The sequence below is a fragment of the Rhinolophus sinicus genome, linkage group LG03 (genome assembly GCF_036562045.2).
Source record: "Rhinolophus sinicus isolate RSC01 linkage group LG03, ASM3656204v1, whole genome shotgun sequence".
Classification (NCBI taxonomy): domain Eukaryota; kingdom Metazoa; phylum Chordata; class Mammalia; order Chiroptera; family Rhinolophidae; genus Rhinolophus; species Rhinolophus sinicus.
This window is the reverse complement of record NC_133753.1, coordinates 114,952,252-114,979,147: the sequence shown is the minus strand read 5'-3', so window position 1 is coordinate 114,979,147 and position 26,896 is coordinate 114,952,252. Positions and strand designations below refer to the sequence as shown.

General features: G+C 37.2%; 1 pseudogene; it reads right to left on the bottom strand.

Moving 5' to 3' along the window:
- Positions 1-18,636: 18,636 nt before the first annotated feature.
- LOC141570777 (heterogeneous nuclear ribonucleoprotein A1-like 2) lies at positions 18,637-26,275 on the bottom strand (annotated as a pseudogene).
- Between the last annotated feature and the right edge of the window lie 621 nt (positions 26,276-26,896).

Sequence of the window (26,896 nt, the reverse complement as noted above, 5' to 3'; positions counted from 1 at the left end):
GCTTCCTGTTGAAGGTTGTTCGGTCAATGCTCCTCAATTGTACAGTTAGATTTTGAAATATAGGAATTTCCTTTGCACTTGCATTGAGATCCAAAAGTACAGCTGGAACTGTATGTAGTTGAATTTGGAAAGGTATCCACTGCAAATTTGTGAGGGAAAATGGAAATGTTTCTGCTCGTTTTAACTTGACAGCATGGGAAGTACATAAAGTAGCTTGACATCACTTGTGACTTAAACAGCATTAGTTGTCATCATAATGACTTTGTTACTGTATTAAGTTTCACATTTAAGTGCTGTTTTGCCTTAAAATTTCAAGTTGAATTTATTAAGAAACATCAAATCTGCAACAGAAGCTAATTTCCAAAGCCATTCAGTTTTCATTAATAATAGCTGAGGGTATTCTCATTTAGAAAAATTTCAATCTTGTTCCTGAGTGGAAAAAATTGTAATAAGACTTTATCAATGCCATCAAACTGCTTTGTTGTTGGGCTAGTCAGGATATTCAGTTTCTAGTTCTGACAAAATTTACTGGAAACGATGATGGTGAAGACCACAAGAGTGAATGAAATTCGCCATCAACTTTACTAGTTCAATAACATGACAGATTCAAGTATCGTCCACAAAACACCTGCTGATGAATAATACACAGTGTAAACATTAACTTTAATCATCTTACAGTTTCACAAATTTTGAAAATTTGCCCACTAAACCTTTTTCTGCTCCACACATATTTTTCCCACCATCAGTTGTAACACAACTTAGCAGAGTCCACTTCAGTTTGTACTGACTGAATTGGCGTTTTCTCAGGTTCTTTAAAAATGCTCTTTCTTGTAGTTCTATGGAGACTATTCACAGAGGCAAATTCTTGAGTCACTTCAAACTCAGCGTTGACTTCTCTACTACACAACAACTGGGCAGTACTAGTAATGTCAACCTAAAAATAAAAGGCCTTTCAAACTGAGACGCAACAAGCATTTGTTGAGATCAATAAGAATAGCTATTCGAGAATTAACTAATTCACGTGGAAGCCCAAATAACATTCCAATTAGGAGACAAAGGCAATGTGTATTTATGAGAAAGGGAAGGGGAACAATTACATCAATAGAAGGAAGGCATTTCTATTGGTGCAGATAACAGTCATGCTAGTTCTAAACAATGTTTTTAAATTTCAGTCCAGCAGTCATCAGTCCAGTAGTCATAGGAACTACTTTTTTGTTATCTCTAGTTTTCTGGGATGGAGGGTAGCTTAGGCCCAGCTCAAAGGTTATTTTGCCATTTTAACATTCCAAAGATTTGAGGCATGAGACATACCGTGTTTCCCCCAAAATACAACCTAGCCGCACAATCAGCTCTAATGCGTCTTTTGGAGCAAAAATTAATATACAACCTAGTCTTATTTTATTATCCTATCCTATCCTACCCTACCCTAACCCATCCCACCCTACCCCACCCCATCCCATCCCATCCTGTCCTATCCCACCGAGTCTTATATTAATTTTTGTTCCAAAAGATGCATTAGAGCTGATTGTCTGGCTAGGTCTTATTTTCAGGGAAATGGTACATGGCAGTCCTTCTGGTATGGCAGCTCCAGCTTCATTTTAAAGTGGCTACATTTATTTTGTTGTTTACATGTATGTCTATTGACTCATCGAAAGCCGAGGAAAACTACTTGAAATCCTTTGCCTTGTTTTTTTAGCTGACCAACTCTTAGTGTCTTCAAGTGTTTAAGTAACTCTCCTTGCTAAAAAGCTAGTAGTCTTAAACAGTTTATTTTCGCTGAATATACTTTCTGGCTGCTGCAACCAAATACAATTTAATTAACTCACCATCAGTAAATACTTTCTTTGGCTAACAAATGAGCCACTTGGAAACTTTGGTTGCACCCTTGTTCTCATATTTTTGTGTGTGAATAAGTTTGTGATGAGATACTCTGCTAAGTTTTCTAATTATTCTGACTGTTGCTTTCCTGTGCTTTGGGAATACTGTGATGACTGCTTAGTCTGGTAATGTCAAAATAAATTGTATTCTTTTAGCACAGCTGTAGTATCATTGCATAATAAACACAATGCTTTGCCATATAATTTTATAACCAAAAAATGCATATTCCACTGTGCCTTAAAAGTGCAACACTCAAAGTTCACTTTTATTTTTTTACAAGATTAGTGTGCATTAGTAGTAAAAAATAGTAAGATATCTGTATGGCAATACAGATGGCAATACTGAAATGCTGTTGAATTGTGACTGCATCACTGAGATTTGTAGTGTGTTGCACAGCAGTGTGAAGCAATGAGAGAGCCACATATGGTCTCTCTCACAGCTACTCAGCGCTGCCTTTGTAGCGTGAAAGCAGCCATAGATAATATGTAAATGAATGAGCATGGCTGTGTTCCAATAACATTTTATTTATGGACAATGAAATTTGAATTTTATATAATTTTTATGTGTCATGAAAGAGTATTGATTTTTTTAACCATTTAAAAATGTAAATAGTATTCTTAGCTCATGAGCCTGATAAAAACAGGAGATGGGCTAGATTTGACTTGTAGACCATAGTTTGCCAACCTCTGTTCTAGACCACATTGGAAAGGTTTCGATGTTTGAGGTTAATTATTATTTTTTGATTGAATGACACTACTTCCCAAAAGATAACTTTTCTTCCTTTTATAAAAGGAAGGACCATTTTGAAATAGCATGAAGAATTATGATAACGTTAAAGGAAATGCACCACAGCACATATGGGAGTTAGAAATAAATGAGTCTGGGTCTCATACAAACTTAGATGTTTAAGGGGTGCATGGTCTTGGAATGAGCATGAATTTAGGGATCAAATTTATTTAATTCTCAACTTGTGAGAACTGTGGCAAGTTGCTTGACTTCTTAGCTTAGTTTCTTGTCGCAAGGGAGATAATGCCTTCTTTGCAGTCTGGCTCTGAGGATGAGTAATATTTATAACTCTTAAGTGCAAGATACCTTCCCCATTACCTTCATGAATAAGTACAGCTTAAAATTGAGCAACACCTTTACTTCTCATGCAGAGTGTGTGCTTTTGCTTTTTGAGACAAAAATAAGGCCTGCTACTTATTAAACTTTGTCTTAAATGGAATCTATTGTTCCTATCTAAAAATGTTTGCACCCTAATTCTGTCACATTGCACAATTAGCTTGCCTTGCTTCACTTAGTGACTCTGATAAATTCAAAATCATTAATTCTACACCCTTATTGGTAAAAACGACCAGCAGAGGAGAGCCAGGGCAAAACCCTGTGTCAAGACACTGTAGTACTACTGTAAGGTCAATATCAATCCACTGGGAGTTTTTTTAGTGAACCCATGCTTACTCCTAAAGATCATCATTTCTGTGTCTAATATTATAAATAGACTTTCAACGAATTCAATCGAATCTTACTTTGAGTCAACATTGTTTACCAATCTGTAGTTGTATAATCTGACTTTTTTTTATAAAGTAGAAATTCCATTTCCTGTCTCTAGTCTTACTACCTTGCTCCATTTATCTTTTGCATGGTCTTTCAGCATGAAATCTGTCCAGGACTGGAGACTTAGTTGTCCTTTATAAACATCTGTACCTATGATGGACTTCATTTCCTTCTTGCCATTTTTCTCCCTTAACTTTCCAGGCTGAAGATTATTCTTGATTTTTAAAATTGCACTCTTTTTGTCATCCCTCAACCCCTTCCTTACATCTGGCATATACTTTATAAAATCCTTTTTGTGTTGTAGGCTTTAGCAGTTTTGGGGGGAAATGCTCAAGTAATTGGGTATGGGGGGGGGCCTTAAAGATTTTACCTTTTCTCATTCATTTCCTATGCACACTGTATTTTAGCTCTTGTGTATATATCCCTTTAAAAGCTGAGCTTGTTATATCTTTTTAAAAGCTGAGCTTGTCAGAAGAGACACTTTTTTTTATTGCAAGCTTACTCCTTTTTTTCCTTATCAAGATCATTTTGAATTGCAGAACTGTAATCACAGTCTTGAGTTCCCTTCAGTAGATATCACAGATCTTAAGATGACACGTTCACATTCTCTCAAGGTGTCTGACACTTCCACTTTATCAATCAGTTGCTTCTTGCTGGTCATTTCTGTGTTCCAGAATAGTCGCTTCGATTTTTGCTATCTCTACTTTCAGGGAGATTAGCTTTCTGGCATACGAGTATAAAGACTTGTCAGATGTTCTGGTTTTAGGGGAGAAAAGAGATGTTTGGACAATTAGAGCTCTCTATCAGTACTGAATTTTAATGTTTCCCGATGTTGTGCTCTTTTAATTAAAGTTTATGTAGTCAGCAACTTGTGCCAGGCCATGAGCTGTGTGCTGGAATCTGTTTTGCTCTCTCTGACCTGAAATTCTGTACTGTCTTTTCATAACAGTATCCCAGTTTTTTCTTTCTTCTTTGCCCAAATATTTTCCACAGTGCATTTTACTTCGGGTGTCCTGAATTTCACTGCAGGTGTGTATCATCCCAGTATACTTCCCCACAGCTCCCTTCTCATTTGTGTGTATTCCAGTCAGAAATCTCATCGTACCCAGTGTCAGTGACTCATGTGTCCTATTTGTTGTGCCTTGTTTTTATCTAAGTCGCCTTGTTTATAGCTCTTGTCGGTGCATTGGTGTGAAGAATGCTGGTATTGTTTTCCACCTTCCTGCTAAGTTCTCTTGTTGGGTGACTCACTTGGTCACCTCTAACATGGTGTATATGAGCCACTTTCATGGTTTTTTTTTCCCTTCACTTTGCATGTTTGTGTATTTATTGTAGGTGTCTGTTTTTTTGTTCTTTGTTTTCTTTAAAGTTTATTGGGGCGACAATTGTTAGTAAAGTTACATAGATTTCAGGTGTACAGTTCTGTAATACATTACTTATATCTCGCATTGTGTTCACCACCCAGAGTCAGTTCTCTTCCCATCACCATATATTAGACCCCGTTTATCCTCATCTACTACCCCTCTCCCCCCTTACCCTCTGGTAACCCCTAAACTATTGTCTGTGTCTATGAGTTTTTGTTATTTCAGTTGTTTTATCTGATCTTTTTATCCTCATCCTCAGTTAAAAATTGCTTTAACAAGTCAAATACGGATGTCCTTGTCAAGGTCTCAAGAGGTAACATTATAGCCATCTTAAATTGTGCCTTGGATATTCAAATCTCATTTTAAAACATCATATGAGGATGAAAATCACTCACCTCTTTCTTGTGCTTTATGGCTGGTCCTGCATCCTGCATTGACTTTGTCAGGATGCCCTCAATATTTTGCATTCAGCTTTTTTTCAAATTATAAAAAAACTGAATTTGTATGGTGTATAAATTTATATAATAAACTATAAAAATTTGGCAATTAGCTACTTTTTTCTTCACAGTATTTGGTGCTGAAATCACTTAAATGATAATACCAGCTGAAAATCATGCCTCCATAAGTAAACATCTGGACACTCCCTTCTGGTCTTTGCTACAGGTTTGACTGAGGAAAGACCAAAAGGAGGGACTAAGAAGTAAAAAGTACTTACTTTCGTATTTAAGAAAGGTAAAGACATTTTAGCCAAAGTCCCAAGTTGTGATTAAGTAACCACAGTTAAGGTAACCCAAGATGAATTCATAGCCTCTAAAAATGAATCAGTGACAACATCACTCCATGGGCCATGCTGCTGCAAATGAGCTAGTGACAGCAGCCTCACTCCTTCCTTCTGAAGGTGAGCAGATCAGCAAGTGACCATGGTCCCGCAAATCAGCTGGTCAACTGCAGCCTTCCTCCAGTGACCACACCCCAGGTACTTTATCAGCCCCTTTTGGATTTCCCTAAACCCTGCTGCACCATTCATTGTAAATAGTCCATTTATTACACTCTTCTCTATTACCCTCTCTGTGCCATTTCTTTCCTTCAATGAAACTCATACATCGAAGTTCTAGGAAAAAGTTTGTTTGAATAATGGGTTCTGCTTCTTAAAAAATGTTTGAAAAGTGCTGTACCAAATAATTGAAAATATTGTATTTATTCCTTATGTGGTACTTAAGAAAACACAGTACGTAGTATATAGAAAGATTTCCATGCAAATGTATTAAACAAGTTGTGATACGTGGATTAGGAAAGCTTTCATGGCCAAGACTACCGTGTTTTCCCAAAAATAAGACCTAGCCAGACCATCAGCTCTAATGCGTCTTTTGGAGCAAAAATTAAGACCCAGTCTTAGTTTAATATGAGACCAGGTCTTGTATAATATATAATGTAATATAATAATATAATATAACATCATATACTGGGTCTTACATTAATTTTTGCTCCAAAAGATGCATTAGAGCTGATGGTCCGGCTAGGTCTTATTTTCAGGGAAACACGGTATATACACAGGGTGCCAAAAAAATGTATACATATTTTAAGCAAGGAACACTGTATTAAAATTGTAATACTCAATATATACCAATAACAAAAGATAAATGCAAGTTGTGTTTGACTTCTGCAATTACAAGAGGTGCTCAAAGTGGTTACCATCAGCATCCAGACACTTCTGATTACGGCAAACTACTGCTTGAGTAACGTTGACCAAAGTATCCACTTGCATACACTTTTTTGGCACCCCTGGTACTTGTGCTGAGTCCTCATTCCTCAAGAGAACCTGTTTGTTGAGCCTTCTGTACCCACATTTTAAAAGAGAAACAGCTTTGAGTTTTAGGTCTCTCATGGAAGAATGGACTATTGTCAGTGGTACTGAGCAGCCTGAGTCTCAACTACTGGGGATATATGGGACCCCAAAGGCAGGTGGCAGTGAGGAACTGAACACCCGTTAGGATATAGATTGCTGTGGCTGAGGGTTTGGACTTTGTAGTTGGATAAACCTGTGTTTAAGTCATGGTTTTGACACTTGCTGGCTATATGATCTTGGGAAGCCACTTAACCTCTCTAAGCCTCAGTTTCTTCATTTCAAGAAGGAAATTAATAAAGCTCATGAGTTTTGGTGAGGAAGATGTGATATATTAATTACAGCAAAAATTTGGCTCACAGTAAGTACTCAATGAATGGTAGCTATTGGCCATTATTTAATCAGTACAGGAAAGTAGAACTGCCCAGGACAAGATGACATAGTGGAAACCCCAATTGCACACTTAGCATTGAAACTGAGGCATTTGTTGGTGGTAATTCAAATATCTGCAAGTAAGGTTTTTGTGGCAAGTGACAAATTAATGGGGAAATAGAATTCATCTTGGAGATAACAGAAAAATAAAGACTGCTGACGGTTAGGGTAGTGATTCCACTGACTAAGTAGGAGTCAAGTGTTCCCTCTTTTCTCTTCCACCTCAGCAGTGACAGTGGCCTCAGAGAATGACAACTGGATTAGGACACCAGAAATGTATTTTATTCAAGGAACAGCCATGAACTAGCTGTGTCTCTCTTTTTGGGCCTCCATTTCATCTCTCTAAGGGAAATGTTATAGACTGAATGTTTGTGTCACTCCCTGAATTCATGTATTGAAGCCCTAACCCCCAACATGATGGTATTAGAAGGTGGGGCCTTTGCAGGGTAACTAGGATTAGATGATGTCATGAGGGCAAGGCCTCCATGATGGGATTAGTCTCCTTATAGAAAGAAGAAGAGAGATCAGAGCCCTCTCTGCCATGTGAGGACACAGCAAGCAGGTAGCCATCTGCAAACCAGGAAGAGGACTCTCACCAGGAACCAACTCTGCCAGCACTTTCATCCTACACTTCCTTGCCTCCAGGACTGTTGTTTAAGCCACCCAGGCTATTATATTTTGTTTTGCCACCTTGAACAGACTATTAGATTTGGGTACCACCAAAAAATGGAATGCTACCATAACAAATGCCCAAAAATGTGAGGCGGCTTTAGAACTGGGGAAGAGGTGATGGTTGGAAGAATTTTGAAGTGCACGATAGGAAAAGCTAGGATTGTCGTGAAGGGACTGTTAAAGGCAATTGTAGTGAGGACTCCGGAAGAGTCGGAGAGAGCTGTAGAGAAAGCTTCCATCTTCTTAGTGAGTACCTAAGTAACCATGAGCAAACGTTGGTAGAAGCATAGATGGTAAAAGCCGTTCTGGTAAGGTCTCAGAATGAAATGAGAAGTATACTATTGGACAAGGGAGAAAAGGTGACTTGCGTTATAAAGTGGCAAGGAACGTGGCTGACCTGTATGCTCGTGTCTGGGGATGGTAGAACTTGCAAGTGATGAAACTGGATATTTAAGGAGATTTCTAAGCAAAGTGTCGAAGGAGCAAGTTTTTTTTTTCCTAAGTTTTTATAATGTTATCTCTTACACTTAGGTCTGATCCATTTTTATTTAAATTTAATGTGTGGTGTGAAGTAGGGATCCAAATTGATTTTTTACATGTGGATCTCTAGTTGTTAAAACCTATTTATGTCTTCTGGCTGTCTAGCCTTCTTGCTAGGGTGGTCAGGCAGGAGGCTTTTTTTTTTTCTTTTCTTTTCCTCTAGGGAATCCTTACTTATTGGCATGAGAGTTTCTTTTGTCTGAGATTCTTTAATATCTATTGATAAGATTTCATCGCTCCCATCGAAGGGTATTTGCCTAGCTCTTAGTGTTCTACGTTTGGTGTTGAGAAGGGGGACATCTCTCTCTTATATTAACTTATCAACCATCTCCCTCTTTTTCATCCGTGTCTCACCCATGACCCCTCTTCCTGGTGTCTCCCAGACCCCAGCCTCTTAAAGGTTTCAGCAGGATTAAATGGTTCTCATATTGTCTGTGTCTCTCTGTTTACTTAAGGCTAAGGATCACTCTGCTAAATCTAATTCTTTCATTGTTCCTGGTTTACCAGTCTATGTGTGTGTTTTAATTCTAGCTCTAACATGGAGTGAATCTGCTAGGTGCCTAAATGCTCAGATGACAAGAACCCACTGAACAAAGCTGAGATGGATTTTCCCTAGTATCGTTCCATCAGAGGCCTTGAAGCTAGTCAAAGAGGTTGGCATCTCACCAAGCCTAGTAAAGGGATTTACAAATAATTAGTACTCAATAAATAGTTGTTTGTTATTTGGTTTTATTGTTGGAGCCTAATGGAAACGTTTTCTAATCTATGTAGAGAGTAGATAAAATGAAACTTTGTCAAGGTAAGAGAAATAGAAAAGCATTGACAGAAGTCTGTTAAACAGGAAATATGATTTTTGCATTAATAATAAGGTTGAGGTGGGCTGATAAAAACCACCTGGTAATTAGACTCTAATACATTCCATTAATCTGTTCCTCTTGCAGTTATAATGTCCTTACATTCATTGTTGTATAACTAAAAATACATATTATAAACATATTTTAAGTAACATTATATAAATAGCAGACCTAGTACTGTTTAGTACTTTTAAAATTTCTGTTGATTTTTATAGAATCTAACTCCTAGAAATAAAATCTCTAAATGTATTTCTGAAGCTAGTGACTCTTCTTTCTGTTTTGTAAGGATAGTAAATGAAGCCTGTAGCCCAGTTAGGAGATGACAGGTTGTTAACTTGTGAGAAGTTTTCAAGAGACTCTTGATGGATAAACTACATCTAAATGGCAGTGATACCTTGCACTCTTCTTTATTTACCTTTCACCAAGTTGAATGTACCGTCATTGTATGTTTTACAAATGTACCCTTCATGTGCAAAATGTTTTCAGAACAAGAAGGCATGAGTGAATGGGTATGTCATTTTTATATGAACTACACTGTAAGCCTTCATTTCTTTCTAGCTCAAATAAAGTTCATTTGAAATTATGGCTTCAAGTTCACTTTTGGAGTGCTGAAACTTAAGGAGTTATCACCAAGAATATGACAAAGCTCTGCTTATAACTGAGATCTATTTCTGTGAAGCATCTGTAAATTGATTAGAAAATAAAATTTTTGTATTCCACTGGGTCACAAAAGAATTATTTTGACTGTGATCCTAGTATGCAGGGGCCTCAGACATCACCAGATATTTTTCGCAGTTTATTCTAATTGTGCCTTGAAATCAAAGCATCTGCCCTCAAGTAAAGGAGACAGGTTTGAAATTGAAGTAAATTCCATAATTTCCTAAATATAAGACAAAACCATGTTTTGTTTTATAGACTGTATGTAATGAATATAATTCTATTTTCACAACTTGGTATTAAGATATTAGGCCACTGACTCTAGAATTAATTCTGAATAAATGATATATTATAACAGTGTAATATCTCTCTGACTCCATGTATCTTTTGAATTTATGTTTTCAATTAATCAAGTATTTTACAACTTGCAGCACCATTGTTTGTAATTTGTACACTAAGTCCATTATTACAGGGATCCCAGAGTGCCAGGAAGTACAGTCCAGCACCTAGCGTGTCTGGCTACCTTTGCTACCTGGAGCTTTTAAATATCTTTTTATTAATCCAAACAGTAATTTATGCCAATGATAGAAATCCAAATAGTACAGATGGTTGGTTTTACAAGGAAAGGAAAGTCGTCTTCTGATGACAGATACGCAATTCATCAGACCTCCTATCCAGAGGCAACCTTTAGATTTCTTGCATATCCTGTCTAGAAATGTTTTATGCATGTGTAAACTTTATGTGTGTGTATGTACACATATATATGTATTATGTATATATACACATATATCTCTATAAGTACAAACAGACTGGGCATATTGTTTTGTTCTTTTTAATTTAAAAATAGATCTAGAAATTATTCTATTTGGCACAAGTATTGTTAGGCAATGTATAAATTGGATATATTCCTAGAATTGGAATTGCTGGATCAAACAGTATCTGTCTTTATAACTTTAAAAAACTTTTGACCTACTTGGAATTTATTTTGATAGGAGTGAAGTAGGATCTAGCTTGATCTATTTCCAGATGGCTGCTAGTTTTCCCCAATGCTCTTTGTTGGGATAATTTCTCTCCACTGCTTCAGAGCGTGTGTGTGTGTGTGTGTGTGTATGTGTGTGTATTTATCATATACTAAATTCCATACATACCTAAATTCCATATGTATATATATAATTGGACTGTATCATGTCCAATCACCTAATCTATTCAGCTTTTTAATTACCATAACTTTGTAATATATTTTAATATTAGATTAGGTTACTCACCTATATTTGTATGTTTACTTTTTTGACCTAATCCTTAAAATTCATGTTTTTTAATGTATAAAAAAGTAATCCTGTAACAGTTTTCTTTTTCTGGGCTTATAATTTATGAATTGATTTATGGAGATTTAAAGTCAGTAAAAGTATTTTTTTAAATTGTTACTTGCTTTTTAATTTACAGTGGACATTCTATATTTTATATTCGTTTCAGGTGTACAGCATAGTGGTTAGACATTTATATAATTTACAAAGTGAACCATCCACCCAGTAAGAGTCTTCGTATATAATAACAGGGTATGCATATTATTTTAACTTACCTGATTGTATTATTTTTATATATTGTAAGTATTTTCCTTTGTATTATGAAATAAGATTATCTTGATTGCTTGATTTATTAGCTTTAAACAATATCTGCTTTGCAAAATTAGAAAAATCAGTGTGCTTATATTCCTTACACCATATTCTTTCCTTAATTCTTCCTCTCAGTACTTATTAATTAGATTGTTTTCAACATATTCATGACTTACAACATTTCAATTCTTTCACCACAATTTCCACACTTTTTATATTGAGTGGAATCAATTTACTTTACCAGTCCTTTAACTATTTTGCAATTATTCTTGAGTCCCCTCATGTTTGAGAATTTATGCTATTTGCCTTTATCTTTGAAAAATAGCTTGGCTGGGAATAAAATTTCTACATTACCCTTTTGCTCCTTGAACCCTCTAGACCTGCTTCACTGCCTATTGACAATAAAAGTTCTCATGGAAAGTGAACTCAGTTCCTTATGCATGCACCCCGTCTCCGTAGGTGACTTGTTTGTTTGTTTGTTTTTTGTCTGTGTGCTCATAGTGTATTTTAAGTACATCTTTGAAGTTTTGGAAGTTGACTGTTTTATATCAATCTTGGAAGACAAATTTTATCTTTTCAATCTTTTAGGAAAGTTTTTTTTTTTTCTATTACTCTCTTTTAGCAAAGTTCTGTCTTATCTGTTTTGTATTCTTTTATGGCAACAGCAGTTTTACCTGTTTTAGAACTTTTGTCTGTCATATTCTTTTATTTTGTATCTACTAATTGTGAAGTGTTTTCTTTCTTTTGCTCAGTTTTAGCAGTGTAGTTCCTCCTAATCATGACTTGGTTTTCAGTACTGCCAATGTCCTTTTCTGATGCGTCTCATGTTTCATACATTTAAATCACACTATTATTTTTTTTATGTATTTTATTAATTTTATATAAAAGCGCCCCATGACCCTAATCTACTTTCTTTGTATGATTTGTGACATAGTTTTTCTGGTGTAGTATTTGGCTGTCTTTTAAATGTTTTTCTTGATGTATTTTTTCATATTTTGGTGCTTGGGTTTCTTTATCTTGGAGTATCTCTTTACATATTCCATGGTGATTGATTTTTAGTTATTATTCATCTTAGCATTAAGATTCTTGGAAGAAAGGGGAGGGAAAGCTGAGTGATTTGGCAAAATAAAAGAAGATGGCCCTTGGAAATAAGAGCATTGATTGAGAAGAGGTGAAAAAGGCATAAAAGAAAAATGATAAACAGCAGAAAGAGATAGTGAACTGCAGAGCTCAAAAAGAAATGGTAGAGAAAAGTAAAACCCTGAGAGAAATCAAGACAACATTAGATGCTGCAAAGAATAGAATAGCCAGCATGAAAACACAATTAGTGATGAAGAGGCTTGGAAAGCCATTTTTTAGTGGGACAGTTATTTGTTTGAAAACGAAGTAGAGTGGAACGTTAAGAATGAACTGCATTACTTAATTATCATTGTAGAATTTACAGATTAAAGGAAAACCTCATTTGTGGGTTGGAGTCTGCTATTATTTCGTAGCCCTTTTTGGGTCACATTGAAAATTCCTGCGTCACAGTATTTCTTGTGAACTGATTTAGTGTTTACTTCTTATGTTACCTAGAACTGGTTACTGTCCTCCATCTCTCTTCTCTCCTTTCACCCTGACAGGTAAATTTTTCTTTCAATATGTCAGTTTTTCCTTACTTAGTTCCATCTCCTTTGCCACAGTTGATTGTCAAATTGCCATCGGGACCCTCAAGTGTCTTTCCATGCACCCAGATCTTGCCTTTGCAAGTAAGGAGTTGTTGATTTCACTCCATCTGGTGACTTCAGTACATAATACTGTGACTGCTCTCAGCTTTCTCTCTCATGAGGCCCGGCCTAATACTCACTGTCCTTGGCAAACTGCTTCTTAAAGTATGGTTCATCACTGTGGCTGTATACACCTATACTTTTATATTTCATATTTCCATTTATATTTCATAGGAGGTGTGATAAAAAACGGGTGAATGCTGCTGCCGAGTGCCACCCAACAGAAAGGCCATTTAATATGGGTCATTCAGTTGAAGGCTGCTTCAATATGGGCAAGCAGCACGTCAAACCTTGGTAACAGTGTGTGACAAGTTTCAACTTGTTCGGTGCAGTCAGTCAGGTGTGAGCTACGGTTGAGAGAAGGTGTGTTTTAAAGTGTGCTGTAAATCATCCTTCATCATGACAATGCTCCGTGTCACACATCGCTTCTGGTATATGGCAATTTCTGTCAAAGAAAAACATTACAGTGTGTCCTCATCCACCTTATTCACCGTATTTGGCACCGTGGGACTTACTGGCTCTTTTCCAAAGTCAAAATGACAATGAAAGGTAAACGTTTTGAATCGATGCAGGATATCAAGGCAGCCACATCAGTGTAAGTAAAAATACTCACGAAAGAGGACTTCCAGAACTGCTTCAGAAAGTGGCAAGAATGATGGGATACGTGTGTTTGAAGTGAGGGGAGTATTTTGAGGGAGATTAATGGCAATGTGTGTTTTACTGTAATAAATTATTTTTATTTAAACATTCACCGTATTTTGTGATCATACCTCATATTTCTGATTTTTCTTCACTTTGTAGTTCTGTGTTTGTTTCAAAGAAGACAGCCTAAGCTCTGCCTTATTAACTAGACACAGTGATCATATGAGAAAGCCATTCCTTTGTACTGAGCATTGCTTTCTCAGTGTCAATCAACGTTTAGTCTGGAGATACTGAGTTAATGACATGACGACATTTTAAGTCAGGAACACTGGAATCTCGACTTATCTTTATCACACTTCAAAGGCCATGGAAAAGTGCAAGAGAAGCATGAGTGGAGAAGCTGAAGGCGGAGGTATTGCCTTGTTGCTCCCGGCACTGACTTATAGTGATAACTACTGGTATTCTTTTCCTAATGACTCTGCACTTCCTTGGTTCCTGAGACAATCTTGAACAAGGTAAAATGGTAACAGTCCCAGATTCATTGTTTGATAAAGACCTGGAGCTAGTGCTGCTAGATCAGCGGTAAGCCCAAGGTGTTTAGGTGTTTAGGTGGCCGACAAATCACAGAAACACTTTTCTACTACCCAGCTGATATGATATTATTTGACCATACTCATCAAATGCTGGCTCTCCACAAAATATCTGTGGAATGAATGAATGAATGAATGAATGAATGAATGAATGAATGAATTCTTTGATTCTCTTCTAGGACTAGAGTCAGGCTTCAAACCTGAATACTCGTCTTGGACCCTGTTATTATTGTGCCTCTGTTTTCACATGGCCTTCTACTCTGTCTGCCATCTCCTTTTCTGTCTGTGACAAGGACACCATGCTTAGATTTAGGGCCCGTGGTTAGTCAGGAGGATGCCATCCTGAGATCCTGAATTACATCTCCAAAGAACCCTTTTTGCAAGTAAGGTCACATTCCCAGGTCTATGTGGATATACATTTGGGGTGCTATTTGGCCCAGTACATTTGCAAAATGCATGTTGGAGAACATTCTCATGTATGACAGACAGACACATCTGTCAGTAATAAGGTGATATACAGGAAACTGTAAGCTGGGATTTTGTGAAATTCTAGGGGAGTTAGCTACAACTCCACCTCTTTCTTGCCCATTGGTCTCTAACATAACAGTGAATCATTGCAGTGGTGGTTGAAAACCAATAGGCTGTTTTAAGGCCATGTAAATGACTGTCTTTGACTAGAGCTAGGATTTTGCTTGTTGTTATGCCTCACCCACAAGGTTGGACTTCCCTGCCATTGACACTTGTCGCAACCCCATGTGAGGCTGCTCTGTTCTTTTTTGCATTTTGTTGATTCTATGTGGGCACAAACTTGAACACTGCCTGGTCCGCTAGAACTTCTCCTACCGTGCTCAGCTATATTGCAGTGATTCTGGACTGATTTCAGTGAACACTGCATTTTCAATGAAAATATTTGCAAATTCTGCAATAGTACCTAGATTCACTTTGCTACAGTTCTGTAAGCAAGGAGTAATAATAATAGAACAGCGTGCACTCAATTTCTTTAATGCAGAACAAGCTGGTTAGGCAACCTGCCTAGGTTCACACAGCAAATAACTGGTAGAACTGTCTCAAATCCAGGTCTTTCTGACTTCAGAGCCCATGCATTTAGCTACTATGCAGTAAGGCTCTATGGAAAGCAGCCGCTTACACCAGGGACAGGCTTATGTTGCCATTGTGTATACAAGTTTAATAGAAATCCAACAATAGCAATCTATGAGGCCATCTGACTCCTCAAATTAATACAGAGAATAAAATAAGTTACTTTATCCAAGGAATTAATTACTTGATTAAAGAATTTTGTAGAACTACTTCATGAATATAATCTTGCTTTCTGGTAACAAAAGGCTGCTTTTAAGTTAAATTTCAATGCTGTGCATGTTATGTATTTGTAATTCCTATAGGTGTTAGAGCATTAGGAATCACCTTGCTCAGTTAAAAAGGCTTGGGAGAGAAGGCAGGGGAGAACAATGATGAACACCGTAAAATGAGTAACAGTTGAAGGTCTCAACATAAACAGCAAGAAAAGCAGAGAAATTATACTACACAGCCTAAAGACACAAAACATTTCATTTCCCTTTGCATGAAACTAATCTGACCTTCATAGTTCTGAAAATAACAGGAAACATTTCTCTGGTACCTGTACAGCATTTTAGGCTAGTAGTGAAGCAGAATGCTCAGCATGAATGAATACAGTTAAAAATTGGTAGGGCAGGTTTCTATGAGGAGTGCATGTTAAGCAGTAATATAAATGTAAGAGCTTACAGCAAAATGAAATTCATAATATAAAGGTCAAACCTGCCTAAGAGAGACTTTTAGGTAAACTATTGGGTTGAAAAACCGATTCCCATTTTGTTTTAATAGTTAGTAACATATGGTGGCTGAGGTGATGTGTTTCAGTTGAGTGGGTCTTGTAGCATTATGGTGTGCTTGATTCAGCAGAAATGTGTATGACTTCTGCAGGCCTATGAAAAATGGCTGAATTCCTTCTTCCTGAGTCTGAAAATAATAACTAGAAACATGATCAAAAGGTAGGTTGTCAAAAAAAAAATTGTGTACGTACTTTATCTAGAAATGGTTATATTTTCCCTTAGATACACACTGTGGATTTTACGGGATAGTTCAGGGGACACATTTATGTAATTTTGAATCACAGTATTATCTAAAATCAACTGGTGATAAGAATCAGAGAGACTTAATCATTTTTTAAATCTCCTGCTTGATGCCTGGCTTTGACGTCAGCTAGGCTTGTTCCAAAGTGAGAAGACTGGCTGGGACCATGAGAACTTGGAGGAGGACCAAAGCATCCCTAACACCACATCTGGACGGGTGGACCAGCTATCAAAGGTTAGCCCTCACCCTTTGGGGGATTTTGTACTTCCGTAATCCTTACATTTATGAAAATATTTATTCAATCTCAACTATATACCAGCTACACTTCGAGAGATGCAGAGAGAAACTAAGCACAGTTACTGACTTCAAGACTGTTCAGAGAGGGTGGGTGTGGTGACCGAGCAGGTACACTAATTACAATTCACACAGTGAAGGTCATTCTGAGGTCGTGAGTGACACCAGCTGGCACCACCCAAACCAGTTAGAGGGAGGAGAGGAATTCAGGAAAAGCTTCTTAGAGGAGGTGTGGTTTGAGGGGAGTGCAGAAGTTACATAATCACTGGGCCTATTTCCTCTTCTGTAAAATATTGAGAAACTACCACCTGTTTTTCAGGGTTATAGTGAGAATTGCATTAGATGACATAGATAGTTTCTTGGGCGGGTTATTCTGCTGAAATAGTTAATGGCTTAAAAGTGAGTTGTCCCCGTGCACATCTAGACTATAATGGAAAGTAGAGTACTCATCAGTGCTCTGCTTTTTCTTCTTTGACACCTCTGCCTTTATAGCCACTTCCTCCGCTAGGTACACACCATTTATGTCAGTTCTAGAGACAACAAAGGACATAATGTTCCCAGCTCATCTCACACAGGATAACACCCAAGATACAAATTTTAAAAGTTCATTTAGGTATGAACAAGCAACTCATGAAAGTAGCGTGAATATTGTGTAATCATTTTATTAAAGAAACATAAGAGAATAGCTTTCCTTGGTGATTTATCCTTGTTTTGTTGGCTCAGGCACTCACCCCAAACCTGGTGGATCCATTTTAAGTGGAAAGGTGAAAATGAATTTACTTTCAAATAGAATAGCTTAACTAGAAATAATTTTAAGAGCTTGTGATTAAGTATCTATAACTTTACTAGTTATTTATTTACCTATTTATTTAAATCAACCAAGATCATTCATTCCTTTCTTTGGGCACAGTACATACTGGTATTTTCTGTAGAGGTTTTCATTCTTCACTAGTATGTCCAGCTCTGTGTTTGTCACGATCGTTTTTGAACTTGCCACCTCTGTGAAAAATGTCCCCTACCTGTATCCTGGTGGCTTCTTGTGTTGGCTCTAAGTTATGGCCTAGATTGTTACCTGTAGTCACTCCTCCTCAGTAGGAAGACCTATCACACCCAGGTTAGTGGAAAATGATACAGCGCTCTCATTGTCCTGTGATTCCCTGACTGTCAGGAACGGCTAGTAGTTCCCATGAGTTGTACAGTTCTTCTAAGCCGCTTGAAGAGAAATTGGAGTATCTTTTCCTAGAGGGCTCTAACACAGCTTTTTGGGGCCATCAAATCACTGTATCTCATTTTGAAGGAGCATGAATGCGTATTGTAAAAGTTATGCAAACGTGAAGGGAAAAATATCAGACTCAATGGGTTACCATCATCTTTTAGATAAACGTCCTTTTCCCCTCCTCTCTCTTGATCCTTGTGCCAGTGAAATGAAATAGTTTAAAAAAACACAATTACATAAAAAAAGGTAAGTATTATTTTCCTAAAAGCAATCCTGAAGCACAGCTATTAAAAGAAGTAATCTTCAAAAACTTCAGAATAGACTCATCTAAATTCTCAGTTTAAAATGACTTAGTAATATAAAAGGCTAAAAGGTTTTTGTTTTATTTTGTTTTGTTTTTTAAAGACACATTTATTCAGCATCATGATCAGACTATTACATTTAGCAATCAACAGCTTGGGTGCAAAAAAAATCTACCTTAAAACCCTTTGTTGGAATGTTTTACACCTTCCACAGAACACAAACTAAAATAACCTGTTACACAATTAGTCACAAATATAGTCCTCGAGTTTTCTGCCCATACACATGAGTATTGTCTAAAACACGTCTTTGTAGCAGCTAGGCCCTGCCACCACTGTGCTTGGCTGAGTTCACAAATCTTTTGTAACCTGGAGCTTCCCTGTCACTTCTCTGGCTCTCCTCTCCTGCTAAGCTTTGTTTCCTGGCAGTAATTAAAACCTTCTGCCACTGCCATAGCTACTGCTGCTGCTGGAACATCATAGCCACCTTGGTTTCGTGGTTTGGCAATGTATTGACCTCCACCACCACAGGGGCCAGAGCTTCTGCCTCTAAAGTTCCCTCCTTTCATGGGTCCACAATTTGAAGGTTGATTGTTGTCATTGCCAAAATCATTGTTGCTTCTGCCACCTCCACAATTGCTTCCATCATTACCAACTCCATTATAGCCACTGCCACCATATACTTACCACCACGACGGCCACCAAAGACATGTCGACCACTGAAGTTTCCTCCACGACCAAAATTGTCATTCCCACCAAAACCACCTCCTTGACCACCACCAAAGTTTCCAGAACCACTTCGACCTCTTTGACTGGATGAAGCACTAGCTATCTCTTGTGTAGATAGGGCTTTCCTTACTTCACAGTTGTGGCCATTCACAGTGTGGTATTTCTGAAAGACAATCTTGTCTACAGAGTCACGGTCATCAAAGGTGACAAAAGCAAAGCCTCCCTTCTTCCCACTGCCTCGGTCAGTCATGATTTCAATCACTTCAGTTTTCCCACACTGTTCAAAATCATCTCTTAGGTGATGTTCTTCAGTGTCTTCTTTAATACCATCCACAAAAATGTTTTCCACAGTAAAGTGGGCACCAGGTGTTTGAGAATCTTCTCCTGAGACAGCCCTCTTTGGTCCCACAGCTCTTCCCTCCACCTGTGTGGCCTCGCCCTCATGACTGCATCCACGTCCTCCATGGTGGCACAGGTGACAAACCCAAAGCCTGTGGAGCACATGGTGTGGGATCTCTCATCACCCACAGTCTGTGAGCATTCCGCATTGCTCAGAATGGCTCCTCAGACTCATCAGTTGTTTAAAGCTCAAACCTCCAATGAAGCGTGTCGGCAGCTGTTCAGGCTCTTTGGGAGACTCTGTGTAGACAAGAAAACCACTGGAGGGGAGACTTGAATGATGCTTACTCAACAATGTCCACCGACAGAAAAAATAAAAGGTTTTTTTTTTTTCAAATTGTTGATGCTGTTGAATCAATGGTGAATGAGGCTGTGAGGTGTGTTAAACTTGGGCTATAATTTATTATAATTATATTTAAATTTTGTTTTCTCACTTTAGATGGTGTACCTCCTACAGGCAGATGTGAGCTTCATCATTCTCACCATGGGTGAGGGAAGAGTAAAATCTCCCATCTGTACATGGAAGCTTGTTGGATTTCTGGCTTCTCCTTGACAAGAAGTTGATCTAATCTGAGGGGATTAGATATAGAAATACAGGGAATAGTTTTTGCTCATTTGCATTTAATGTTTTGACATTTTGTAAAATTTTAAACCCATCTTTTTTTTTTTTTTTTACAATATGCTTTTAGTTTTTAATCATTTTTATTTGGTATGTGGTCTGAGATGTTCATATTTTCCCACATGTTTATGTTTTTAAATCATGATTTAATGAGTCATCACTTTAAGATTCAATATCTATTTGACTTCTGTTCTAAGAGACGTAGAGAGGAGTGTGCTTTCTCTTCCTCCTACTCCCCCTACTCCTTTTCCTGCCCTTATTTCCTGGAGGCAGATTATATTGTTATTTCTAAATTGCTGTAGTCTCTAACATTTCTGTTCTGTTCTGCTTATAATTCTCACAGTTGAGTAGTGTCTTTACAATGATTTCTCTACTCATCTCTAGGTTAATGAGGTGTCATACCACAGTAGTTGTTTCAAAAAAGAGCTCAAAGGAGCTATGTTTCATATGATGTTGAATGTTTCACATTATCTGTCAATTACTTTTATACTTGCAGTGGTAACTTGCTTAGATTGAACATTCTTGGTTTATATTTTCCTTCCCTGAGGGCTTGGTAGATATTGTGCTATTGTCTTCTACTGTGATTTTTTTTTTTTTTAAATCTGAGGTCAGTCAAATTTTATTCTTTCTTATAGGAGAATTGATTCTTTCTTGTTTCCCATTGAATGATCTATCATTAAACTCCCAGAAGTTTCTCAGGTTATGAGCTGATCATTCTATAATAACTTTTTTCCTGGTACACAATGTACTCATTTTATCAATAGGTTTGAGCCTTCTTTTTATTTCAGGGAAATTTATTACATGTTTGAATATTTATATAATACTTCTTATTTAAGAATGACAGTTATACACATGTTGGATCTCCTTTGGCTCTATAATAGTAATTTTCTTTCAAACACTTTAAAAATCTTTGGTCTTCTATTTTCTGTTCTTTCAGAAATGGCTCTTTTTTTTGTGTTAGTGACTCTCATGTGACCTTCATTTATGTAATAGTTTCATTTTTCTCTTCTATTTTTTTGACTGACACATCGCTTCTCATTACATTTATTTTCTGATCTTTTTCTTTGAGTCCTACTATGTCTTGTCTGAACTCTTGCTTTTAAGGGGTTGTAATTCTAAATTCCTTTTATTTACATAGTACTATAGCATATATATACTATATATATGTCACACATATATATAGTATATATATAATATATAGTATATATCTGATTTGTGTTGTAGCTTTGTGAATTTTTTTATCTGCCTTTCTTTTTCCATATTCTTTTCCTTAGGTTTTTGGTACTATTTTTGTATATGCCCCAGCTGATTTTTTTCTGACTATTATTCATCTGTAATACTCACTTGAATCAGCTATTTGATGATGGATAGTCTAGAGGAGAGTTAGGTAGAGTACAGCAGGAAGTTTAAAGTTTACACGATGGCTTTTGAATACATTCTCCCTAATATTCTAACCTAGGCATATAAATCAACGCTGAGTTAACTAGAAGTCTCTCTGGCACATAGTGAAGCCACAAATGTGTGTGTGGGTATGTGTGTGTATGTATGTATGTATGTGTTCATTTCTCTCTCCCTCCCTCCTTCTCTTTTTCCCTCCCTCCCTCCCTCCCTTCCTCCCTCCCTCCTGTCTTTCCTTCCTTCCTTCCTTCCTTCCTTCTTCCTTCATTCCTTTATTCCTTCATTCCTTCCTTTTTCTGGTAATGATTTTCCCTGCTTCTCTGCAAGGCTACTTGCCGATGATAATTTCTCTACCACACTGATTCATTTGCAGCAGCTCTCTTGAAAAGGTGGCAGGCATGTCTATATGCTTTCTTATTCAGTTTGGCAATATGTGCCACTCTGTGGTATAAAGTAAGGTTTATTGAGGGTTCCACAACTTCTGCATGAATAGTGATTATTTTTGTCTTGGTGTATCCCACATCCTGTGCGAATGCCTCACTCCACTCAGAGACTGCAGTGGCTTGTGTCTCTCACAGAGTCCTTCCCTATCTTTGTATTATTTTCACTGCACTAGGCATTGGTTGTGCGTTACCATAGTTTTCTTTATATGTAGTTGTTTAGTGTTATGTTTGTTTCTTAGCCTATTAATTATCTGTTATTATATAATAAACTGCCCCAAAACTTAGTGACTTAAGTCAACTACAATCACTTCTCCCGATTCTGTTGGTTGACTGGTCAATTCTTTTGGTCTCACCTGGGTTCATTCATGTGGCTGCAGTTGGCTGGTGACTCAACTATGATGGCTGAGACAGGTGGACTCCTCTCTCCACATGGTATTTCATCCTGAATATCTTCATGGCATGATGGTCTCAGTATTCCAAGAGGGTAAGAAGCTGCAGTATCTTCTAGGCTGAAGCTAGAATGTCACATAACACTTCTGCTGCATTCTGTTGGTCAGAGCAAGTCAGAAGTCCTGTTGAGTTTCAAGGGGTGGCAAAGTCACATTGTAAAAGGGTGTACATCAGTGATAGAAGGAATTATTGTGCTGGTCTGTGGGCAAACAATCTAGCATGCAGAGGTCTGTCTTTTGATTTATGTTTCCTGATCTTGTTTTGGTTTGGTTTCATAGTAAAGAAAAGACTAGAGACAACTTTACACTTTTGCTTTTATAGAGAATCAGCTATTAGTTTTAATGTAGTGGTGAATACTAAGAAAACTCACACTGTTAGACCTTTCTTTTAATAACCTACCACCTTTTATTTTTTACTTATTAAAGACCATAAGATGTAACTTAAGAAGTGCCTGTACTGTCTGTAGTTAATAGCTCTCAATTATAGTGCCAGGATTCTGAGACCTGCAATGGAAAAGTATTTTCCAGGTTATGTAGTATAGGAGGACTGGAGAAAGACTGGCTTCTGTTTCTGATTCTCACCCGAGCTTTGTGACCTTAAGAAAAATCAGTTTACTTTTGCCTCTCATTTACTAAAATGAGGTGGTTCTTAAACTTTCAGGTTACAGAGGTTACATATGGGATTGTGAAAAATTCAAATCCCATTCCTTTCTTCCTTGAAATTCTGATTCAGTAGATCCAAGATAAAGTCTAAGAGTCTGATTTTTTTTTATAAGCACTTCATATGGTTCTGTTGCATGTGGACTATTCGCCACACTTTGAGAAATACTTTACACCATAGGATTTATAGGACTTTGAAAAACTCAGAAGCAGTTCCTACTTCCGATATTTTATTAATTATGAAATGGATGTTTAAAATGTGTTTGTTCATTAAGTAATGATTAACTATTTAATTAACTGCATCACTTAGAATATCTTTGGGGATAAACGTCTTAATTTGGTTTCAATGCTTTCACATATGACATTAAATAAATAAAATAAAAAATTGTTTCTCATGAACATCATTAAAATATGTTGATTTTTTAAAAAAATGTTCATTTTTATATCATACTTTTCTGCCCTGCCATGCAAAATGAAAATAAGTTGGCATTATAATTAATCATAGAGCTATAGGGACCAATTTTTAATAGTGGGCCAATTTTTAATAAGTGAAAAACCTGTATCTCCCACTGCCTAATATTTGAAAGTATCTGGTTGTGTTCTAGGGAAGCCATTTCTCATAAAACAGACATTTCCCATCTACTTGAAAGTTAATTGTAAGCAGTGAATAGCAAAAGTTATTAAAACAAAGTTTGCATATATTAGGTGCTAACATTATTAAACAAAATAATTTATTTTTTAACATCAGAAAATGGAGTGCCATTACTTTTAACATTAAATAGTTCAAGTTCAATGCCACTAACATGTATCATCGCCATGGACAGGATTAGGGGTAAAGACATGTTATTAGTAATAAGCTACCCAGAATTAAAGAATATTCACTTGCGGAGTTTTGTAGTTTGTTTTTGCTTGTTTTTGTTTGGCTTTGTAGGCCACGTTTTTAGGTTGAGGGCCATTCAAAAACAGGCCAAGGACCTGGCCCCCAGGTCGTAGTTTTAAAGCCCTGCTTGTGGCAAAAATGCCCATCAAACTCTGAGGGAGAGTGATTTCATGTTTTAAACACTGTGTTAGTAATTTAGTTGACAACTTCATTTTTTTATTAGGGCAACTCTCCATTTGGCCGCTTGATGGCAGCATTTACTATGTGCTAACATTGAACATTTTTCTCTAGGTTGTTCAGCCTCGTTTAACATTGGTAGTGGAAAAGATTGATAGCAATGCAAATGTATTTATAACCACGAGAGATAGTCACCTTCCACCCCAATTAGCCTTTGCATTGATTTACGGAGGAAAAACATCTATTACTGAAAAAAGTCTCACAGATTAGTGTTGCATTATTTTGTTACAGTTGAAATATGTAGGAAAAGTGATCTCACAGAAGACACACTTTAATCTAACTGAAAACGGACTTGCCCAATAATTAAAATAAAAAGACACATCATTGAGAATTCAGCTCTGGTTCAGAATACATCACATATTTTCCCCCTTAAAGCCATGTACTTAGTTCTATTTGAGTATTTTCTAATAATGAGCTTGTGTCACATTTTAGATCTTTAAAAAGAGATTTATTCATGAGCTGTTGCTTGGATAAAGCTATTGATCTACCAAAAAAAGAATATCCCATTTCTGAATTTCTTTGTGAGAATATAATTACGGTTAGAACTAAAGTCTTCTTCTTTTATTTTTATTTTTTCATAAAAAGGCTTACTGCCTCCTGAAATACATTTTTGCACCCCCTAAAGAATGGAACTGCAGCCATGACTTTTTTCCTGCAAAGGAAAAACCTACCAGTAATGATTCTATAAACATCCTGGCAAGCACTTTCCATGGGTGTGTTCACGAAGAGAACTCCCATTTGAGATTTACATGGAGCACAGATCGGTAGAGATTTACAAGGTAGTTACAATTTAGTGCTTTTGGCTTGAAAGAAGGGAATACGGTTTTTGTTTTGTTTTGTTTTAAACTATCCCGTTTTCCCCTGGTCCCTTATTTCTCTTTAAAAAATCAGGGCATTTGTAAAAGTTTGGTGAGCTTTGTTTCTTGAGCTATTACCAGAGAAGATTCCCCATATTATAACTCACTGCCACTTGAATTTATATGTCAGAGTGAGGTTACGGTACTCAGTAGAGGGCTGTAAAGGACGCTTTGCTGTAGCGTCCAGGGTTGCATAAATGGCAAGAAACTAACATGGGTAGTCTCTGACAACAAGTTATATAAATATCTTTGTGGGCCTATATAAATATTCTCGGGAGGTGATTCTAGCTCCATTTCTACAAGCTTAACTCTATTTTCCTGACCTCTGTGTATTTTACTAACATACAATCGTACATTTCCTTCTGTTTATAAACACTTGGGGATCATGGGTCTGTATAAGGAGACTTATTCCTCATGCAGTCTTCCTGTAGCTCATCTCATGCTAGTGTAAAAAACAAATTTATTTTATAACAAAAGTAATGCAAGGTTACTGTAGAAACCTTAGAAAATATAGGCTAGTGAAAAGTAAATAAAAACATAATAGCTTACCATGCTATTATTTGTCTTATAGTCATATATAATAAATACAAGAAGATTGTAAAAAGTGGATCATGCATTAGTTTCGTACAGGTTTTCACAACCCACCCGAATAGTCTTCTGCACAATTCATTTATATTCCTTTTCTTTTTTGCATAGGCACATAATTCTCCTTTTCATATTTCTCATTATGAGAAATGCTACCTGGCTTGGATCCCTGGAAAAAGAACTTTTAAGTGATAACATGATAGTCACCCATCCGGTGTGACTGTACACATACAGGAATTCATAAAGAGGACTCAACTCCAGATGGCCTGATGTCAATAGGGGATACTTTCAAAATCGTATAGGAAGTTTAAATCTAGATTTGACAGGCATAATTGCTGATATGTTCAGTCTCAGATGGAATCAATGTGGAAAAGGAAAAGGAAATAATAGCCCTGACAGCTTTCCCTATCTGCAGCATTTGCTGGATGTTAAAGTGCAGTTAGATTCTAGCCAGCCCTTTAGAAAGGAAGGAAGAGCTTAAGTGGATGCTAAAGAGGGGCTGTTGTTCTTCCAGGAGAGCCTGATTTTCAATTTGCTTGCTGCTCTGCAATACCGAGTGCCCCCAGCGCACTGCCATCTCCTTCACTGTGCTGAAGGGCTTTGTGCTCTACCTGCCCGGAAATACCAAGCGGAAGTCCGAACAGCCTCAATAGCAGACCTCTCCACAGTGACACAGTGGAGCGTGTGTGTGCGCATGCGTGCGTGTTCACACACATGACCCACGTATGCTGACTTTTCTGGTTAGCATTGTGCAATGACAGCTTGGTCACTGGAACCTGGGCCAGTGTTTAAGGGGTAACCCATCTCCCAATGTGCAGTCTCTGAATACAGGTTCCCTGCCTGACTGTAGAGAGGACTGTTCCATTATGTTCAGCTGTGTCTCGTTTAAAGCCGAACAAAAGAGTCTTAGAAAAGAGAAGGAAGCAGAAACTGCTGGTGGTTTAGTCCGAGGGTAGGAGTGGAGACATGGTTGAAGTGACTGAGGGGCTCCTATCTCCCACAACATTGTAGGAATCTCCCTAAATTCTGAAGCAAGCGTGGGACCTGGCAAATTTGCTTAATGGGCTTGGTAAGTAAGCCCTGTAGCTGAAAGATCTTTTCTGGGCTTAGAACAGTTGAATGCTCAGATTTGGTTTTTTGTTTTATTTGTTGTTTTGCCATTTGCAGATGTTCAGCCTCTGTGAAATTTTGTCTATTCAGTATAAAATTACCCAGAGAGTTGAAATTGGCATTGATTTTAAACGTATACAGAAGTTATTACAAATATATATCAGTGTCAATTAAAACAAATTTCATTGCCTACAACATATAGGAAAT